The sequence below is a fragment of the Crocuta crocuta genome, unplaced genomic scaffold (assembly GCF_008692635.1).
Source record: "Crocuta crocuta isolate KB4526 unplaced genomic scaffold, BGI_CrCroc_1.0 scaffold369, whole genome shotgun sequence".
Lineage (NCBI taxonomy): Eukaryota > Metazoa > Chordata > Mammalia > Carnivora > Hyaenidae > Crocuta > Crocuta crocuta.
The window spans coordinates 6,333,015-6,340,759 of NW_027529441.1; the positions used below are offsets into that span (position 1 = coordinate 6,333,015).

The 7,745-nt window shown below is 38.4% G+C and overlaps 1 pseudogene; it reads right to left on the reverse strand.

Moving 5' to 3' along the window:
• Positions 1-4,395: 4,395 nt before the first annotated feature.
• Positions 4,396-5,625, reverse strand: LOC144228375 (heterogeneous nuclear ribonucleoprotein F-like; annotated as a pseudogene).
• Between the last annotated feature and the right edge of the window lie 2,120 nt (positions 5,626-7,745).

Below are 7,745 nucleotides of genomic sequence, written 5' to 3' on the forward strand. Positions count from 1 at the left end.
AAAGAAGCAGTTTGTGTGCTCAGCTCCCCCCAGGACCAGTTGGCGTGAGGGGACCTGGTGTGCAGGTATTTGGCAAGTACGGTCTTTCTATGCACCGAGGGGAGGTTTTTCTCCCCCGAGCGGAGGTTTTTCTGTTTCGGACTCTCTCCTTTTCCCCTCTCACTCCCCGTAGAGGGTAGAGGGGGATCGTCTCCCACCCTGGAGTCTCCGATCCCGGCCCGATTTTATCTTCCCCGGTTCACACTCACGTTAGAAGGCTCTCTCAGTGGATTCTGCGTCCTTTGTCTCCCAATCTCTCAGGTTTTGTAAGGTTTCCAATGGCTTCAGATCTTTTCTGTGTGATGTATGGGCGCGAGTGCAAGTACGGAGCTCCTTACTTCTCCGCCATCTTGCCCCTCCCCCTCAATTTTCAAAAACTATCCCCTTGCTGCATCATTTTCCAGATTTTACCAAGATCTTCTAAGCTATATGAATGGATAAGATTCCAGCTTACAAAATACTGTCAGTGTACATATTACATTTGCTTTTTCTGAAATACAAATAGCATGGGCTTTCATCCAGCAAATGCTCATTAAAAATTATTAAATAAGACATTTATACTTGTTTTTCAATTGTTTCAGCAATATATTTTTACTTATAGAGATTTTTATATTTCTAAAAATCTAAAAGATATGATATAATTTTGCCTCTTTTGCATTTGTTATATTCATTGTACATCTGTTAACATTGCTTACTGGAAACTCTCAGACTCTGTAGTCTACTGTTTTCTCCTTGAAAAGAGTATCCATTTTAGAAGCCTGTGATTATATATCTGAATTCTATTGATCAAGTGAAATGATTTTAAATAATATCTAATATAGGTGACAGTGAGTTGCTCATATTTTAAAAAACGTCTTAAAAATGTTTCTTCATTTTTGAGAGACAGAGCATGAGTGGAGGAGGGGCAGAAAGAGAGAAGAAGACACAGAATCCGAAGCAGGCTTTAGGCTTTGAGCTGTCAGCACAAACTTCCACATGGAGCTCAAACTCACCAGCCGTGAGATCATACCTGAGCCAAAGTTGGACACTTAATTGATTGAGCTACCCAGTTGCCCCAGCTGATTGTTAATCAATAGGCTGGAAATCAGGTGGAGAGTTGGAAAGATATTGAACAACTTAACTGACATGAGCAAATCTTCTATGCCTTAGCTTGAATATATTGTCTTTTTGTCTTTGGTCAATTTGCAAGACATCCTTTAAGGCCATATCAGCTTTATTCACTATGAACAGTTATATTCATTAATAAAAATAGTATTTATTTAACACTTATTGTGAGGTAAGCACTGAATTAGACATTGACTATATAAAACTGAACAAAAACAGATCTGTTTTCTTTCTTTAGGAAGCCTATAGACCAGTAAGAGAAAAGATATTTTCAAATGGTTACAAATGAAAAATAAAAATACAACTCTGGCAAGTGCTATGAAGCTGAGGTATACTACACATTTTTAAAGTTAAGTTTAATTGAGATATAGTAAACACAAATTTTACCCTGTTGAAGTGTACAAATCGATGGTTTTTAGCACACTCACGAGGTTGTGCAATTATCACCACTATCTAATTTCAGGACATTTTTATCACCCTGTAAATAAACCTTATCTATATCCTGTCCCAGTCCCTCCTCATTCCTTAATCTACTTCGTTGTAGTGCTTATGCTGGGCACTTTGCATGAATGGAATCATACAATGGGGAACAATTGCGTCTGGCTTCTTTCAGTAAGCATAAATAAAGGTTTTGAGGTTAACCCATATTGAAGCATACATATGTTAATAGTTCAATCTTTAATCTAGATAGTGTTTCATAAGTCTAAATATTATTTTGTGAATCTAAATAATATTTAATTGTTTGGATTTATTTATCCTCTTTATGTGATGGACATTTGGATTATTTCTACTTTTTGGGTTTTTAAAAATAATGCTGCCATGAACATGTATGTACAGAGTTTTGTGTGAACAAATATTTTTTATTCTTTTGGGTATATAATTGAGCATGAGATCATTGGGTCACATGGTAACCCTATACTTAATTTTTTGAGGAACTACGAAACTGTGGCGATACCATTTTATATTTCCGCTAGCAACAAATGATGGCTCCATTTTCTCCATGGCCTCTCCAACACTGATTCTTGGTAGTCATTTTTTATTATAGTCATCCTAGAAAGTGTGAACTACTAACTCATTGTCATTTAGATTTGCTCTTCCTCAAGGATTAGCGATGTTGAAAATCATTACGTATATTTATTGACTATTTTCGTTTTGTTTTGTTTTTAATTTTTTAAAATGTTTACTTTGAGAGAGAGAGAGAGAGAGAGAGACAGAGCAGGAGCAGGGGAGGGGCAGAGAGAGAGAGAGAGAGAGAGAGACAGAATCTGAAGCAGGCTCCAGGCTCTGAGCTGTCAGCACAGAGTCCAACCTGGGGCTCAAACTCAAGAACCATGAGATCATGACCCGAGCCGAAGTTGGACCCTTAACTGACTGAGCCACTCAGGCTCCTCTATTGGTCATTTGTGTATTTTTTTCTTTAGAGAAATCTATTGAAATGATTTGCCCATTTTTATTTGGGTTATTTACCATTTAGTTGTAAGTGGTTTTTATATATTTCTTTTTTTAGTTATTTTCTTAGTGGTTGCCCTGGGGAGTCCAGTTACTATCTTAATTTATAACAATTTAATTAGGATTAATACCAACTTAATTTCAATTATATATACAAAACTTTTACTCTTATGTAACTCCTTTCCCTCTCCTTTCCTTTGTACTGCTACAGTAATACCAATCCCATTATTATATACCATGTGCCTACCAACACAGATTTATAATCATTTCTTTATGCAGTTGTTTCTTAAATGAGGTATAAGAAGAGAAAAGATTTACAATTCAAAAACAAATGCACTGGGGCAAAAGCTTTTCACACAGGGAGCTCAGAGTCAGGCTAATTAAAGATAGCCTTGCAAAGGGGTTCTTCCAGGGAATAACTGGACAGGTTAAATATTCTTGGGAAATGAGATATTAAAGGAGCTCCAATCCCATTCCAATCCAATCTCCAGTGGCTATAGAGCTGTAAATTTTCATCACGTTTCTGTGCTTTGATTTTCAAGACTATTTCAGAACTAGAGACTGGTGATGCAACTAAGGTAAATTAAATCACTATAATAGTTGCTGTTCTTCCTAAGATTCAGATACTTTTCTTGAATAAACACTCAAATGTATCTTGGATTACTACAAGTATCTTCTTAATTTCCAGAGTCCTGAAAAAGTTAATTCTGAAAATAAATCTTTGGGAGTTTTGTTATTTCTTTTATGGATGAAAAATAATTTTGGAAGTCTTTACCCAGCCGTTTTACTGACTACCATATTTATATATTTGTGTTTAAAATAGCAAGAAGGGTAAAGGAAGCCTTGAGATTTAGGAATGGACAGAGTTAGAGAGAGAGAGAGGGAGGAAGAGAGGCTGAAGAGTTGGTCAGTGGCCAAATTATTCAGTTTTGAAGATCATACTCAAGAGTTCAGTTCAGGTTTTATTTTATTACTTACTTTAGTCTTTTTTGTGTGTGAAAAAAATCTTTATTTTAAGAAAAAAATTAGTTTAAAAAATTTAACAAGTTTCACTTAGTAAATACACCCAAAAGGAAATCAAACTACAAAACAGTTTTAAGTCAACACCTCACTATTTCCTACAGTATTAGCAATGTGTCTCAATTTTCAAAATCAGCTTATTTCCGGGGAGGGGGTACCTGGGTGGCTCAGACATCCAACTTTGGGTCAGGTCATGATTTCATGGTTCATGTGTTTGGGTCCCATATTGGGTTCTGTACTGATAGTGCACAGGCTGCTTGGGATTCTCTCTCTCTGCCTTTCTTTCCCCCCTCTCTCTTTCTCAAAATAAATAAATAAATAAACTTAAAAAAACTAACTTATTTTTAAAACTTAAACCGAAAAGATTTTAAATAAAAAGAAACTAGAAGAAAGAAACATGAGACATGTTCCTCTTTGAATTAGAGATCTGGCACCTTGGATTTTCCAAAAAAAGTACACTTCCCAGTGTGTTCATGGTCATGTGCTCTAAAAGATCCATTTAATATACTTAAAACTTCTTTAACTCAGATTACAGCACTCTGAAGTACACTACAAAAATGTTGCTTGAAAAAAGCTGAAAGTAGTTTTAGTTTATACTCATTATCACATGCTAGAAGAAAGTTTGCATGAGAAAACACTGAAGAGGTGATTTTTTAAGCCAGATTTCACAAACTCACGATGCAAAATGGGTCCCACAACTTCCTCTAGAGTAATAATTGCTTTTCACTCCTTGTTGGCTGCCTGTGAAAATTTGATTGCAATAATTCAAATGCTTCTACATAACTAATCATATCCATCCATGTTCTGGCCTCTATAGCAAGCGCACAACAGCCACTCACAGACTGACTCTTGAGGCCTCTGGGAGCGGACTGGGTTGACACCCCCATGCCTTGCATCATCTGGCGGCTGCACACCCCTTGCTGGCTCCAGTTGTGGAATTCTGGAAAAGTTCTGTATATCTGTGTCACGTGCTGGTCCCGTCTTTGAACGTAGCTGCCACAACTTCTTCGTGAGTGGCAAACTCCACATCAGCTCCACCCATTACTCTGCCATCAGAGCCGATTTCAAAATGGACTCTCCCAGGGTTAAGTGGAGAGAAGAAGTTGTAAATGCCATTCCCTGTGGCATTGTATGGCTGTCCTCTCAGGTGGATGCAGTGTGCAGTGGTACCCTGGACAGTGAACTTGCTGTCTCCACATCTGTGGTCATACCTGCCCCGGAGACAGTAACTGAGGTCTTGCCCCAACAGATTGGTGGTGAAGCTGTAGACAGATTCTGGCACAGTCATCCTCAGAGCCCCCATAGTCTGCACTATAAGCACCAGACCTCATCCTCTTCAGGCCCACTTGCTTGACAATGCCAATATACCTCCTGGCTGTGTCAGGGCAGTCATAAGGCCCTGGTCACTCTACAGACATGAACTTCAGAGAGGGATCTGAGTATGACCTAACTTCCTCCTGATTGCTCTTGAACACTTCAATATACCCGTGCCCTATTCTCTCCTTCTCTAGGGCCTTCTCAGCCAACTCCTGTGAGGCAAAGGACACAAGGACTTCCCCCTTGCCCTTGGGGTCCGCAGGTAATATGATTCACAATTCTAACCATAAGAACAGAAAATTTCTTCCTTGGCGCATCCAAATGTGAGTCCTTGAGGCCACATGAAGCCATCAATGGCTTTAAGACCCAATGTATCTCAGTTCTGTGTGAAGAACTGAGAATGTACTGGTGGCTATGTTTTCTCTGTCTTTTTTAAGGGCCATTTTTACATCATTTTCTGATTCAAGTACAACAAAAGCCTCACCACTCTGCCTGCCTTCTCTAGTGTAGATTAAATGAATGTGTGTGGCCCCATCATGAATTGTGCAGTCAGAAAGTAACTTCTGCTCATCCTTAGCAAAGCAGGATCAGGGCGGGCCTGACCACAAAGCCTTCACCTCCTTGGGGCCCTACATCACGGACACTGAGGGGAAAGATGGCAAATGAGCTTGGTGCAGCTTTTTGTGGCTTATGCATCAACGCCAAGGGGCAGGAGGAGATGCCCACAGTTGGAGACTCTCCTGGTAGGTAACGAATTGTCCTAAAAAAGAGCTATATGACCATCTTGCCTCAGTGCCCCCGCACCCACCAGAGCAGCTGGGGGTGGTGGTGCCAGGGCCTGGGATGGACTCCAGCTCCCTTCCTCCGGGGCAATACCTTTAGTTTAGTCTTTATTCTCAGGGCACAGTGATGTCAGCAGAGACCTTTCAGTAGAAGGTAGTATGGACTTAGGGAGATTCATTAGCAAGGAGAGAGAGAGAAGATAACTATGCGGTTGTGTATGGAAAGGAGTGGAAATGAAAGGGGGTAGTAGATTTGAGAATGATTTGGGAAATAAAATGAACTAGGATGTTGGTAGATTGAAGGGAAAGCCTGATGAAGAAATTCACACAGGGATATGGCTCTCCTGCCCTTACATCACCCTGCAGGTCTGATGTCTTGGCTAAAGTGTCTGAAACTACTGCCAGGATTTCATCTTGGTTGAGTGCACAACATATAAAGTGAAATTGCCATGAAGTGTAGTCATTGTCAGTACAAATCCAGTGATCTCTGTCTCTCTCTCTCTCTTCAAATTGACAAAAGAAAAAGAAACTCCTTAGAAGCAGAAGGATTGGCAGAAGCTCTGGGTACAAGAGAAGGCAGGAGAAGAGACAAGGGACAATGGCCGGAGCTAAAACAAAACCAAAATCAAACACCTGTCCCTCTCCTCCTCTTAGGATTTTATGGAAATCAAGACACCAAAAGAATCTACTCTTACAGACTGCAGCTCTGTTTTTTCTTACAATCTCATTTTGAGATCTCATATGAAATTTGATTTATTTAACAATTCAAAATATTTTCACAAAAGCTAAGATTTTCACCCACGCTTCCTTGATGTAGTTATGAGCTTTGTATATGTGCATCTCTAATCGTGCCCCTGAGCTTTACCAAAGTGCAGCAGTAGTTGCAATTCTATTTCTGTTAACCTCGCATGACATTAATAACTCATCTCCCAGCAGTGCACTATTGTTTTAAAGGCTTTTCTTTTTTTAAAAAAAGAAAATTTATTTATTTATTTATTTATTTATTTATTTACTTTGAGAGAGAAGGAGAAAGAGAGAGAGAGATTCCAAGTAGGATCTGTACTGTCAGCAAAGAGCCTGGTGTGGGGCTTGAACTCACAAACGAGATCATGACCTGAGCGGAACCAAGGAGTCAGACACCTAACTGACTGAGCCACCCAAATGAGCCTGTTTTAAAGGTTTTTCAATGGTTTACTCCATTAATAGCAAGTTGGGAATTATGACACTCACAGGAGTCACCAATTTCCAAATTAATTGCTCGACCAAGATAAGAAAAATATCCTATACTGATATAAGATGGCAAACACAAAATAGTAATAAATGTTATTTAAACATCAGAAGGGTACCAGGATATGTTAATCATATAAAAAAGTTTGTCATGTAACTATCAACATACCAATCCTTCACAAATTTAAAACAAGGACATAAATCCTTGACCCAGAAATTCCACATCTGGTATTATATTGTAAAGATAAGCTATAACTTTTACACACATAAAGAGAGTTTTTGGAATAATGTGATTTCACTATTATTTGACATAGGAATGAATTAGAAGTATCCTAAATGAATTTCCATAGTTCAAATTATGGTGATAAATTGTGAAAAACTGAGAAGTTTTTATAGGTACTTATATGGAAGCATCTTCATAAAATATTTACAAGAAAAAGAAAGACGCAGAACAGTTTGTATAATGTATTACTATGTGGAAATAAAAACATATACATGAGTATACAGACATAGGCTGTCTTTGAAAAGATCCATAGGCAACTGGTTGTAATAGTTAACCTAAGAAGGGGAACTGAAAGGCTGAGATGTTTGGAAAGGGGAAGGATTGTATGCTTTTTGGTATATGCTTTCTTGTATTTTTTAATGCTGAACTCTGCTTATATACTAATTAGCTTAACTAACTTAAAAGGTTGTATGCTTAAGCCTGTATTGATTACCTGTATAGCAAGTTCTGTCTGTGTATCTATCTATCTATCTATCTATCTATCTATCTATCTATCATCATCTCTCACCTATACACACACACAC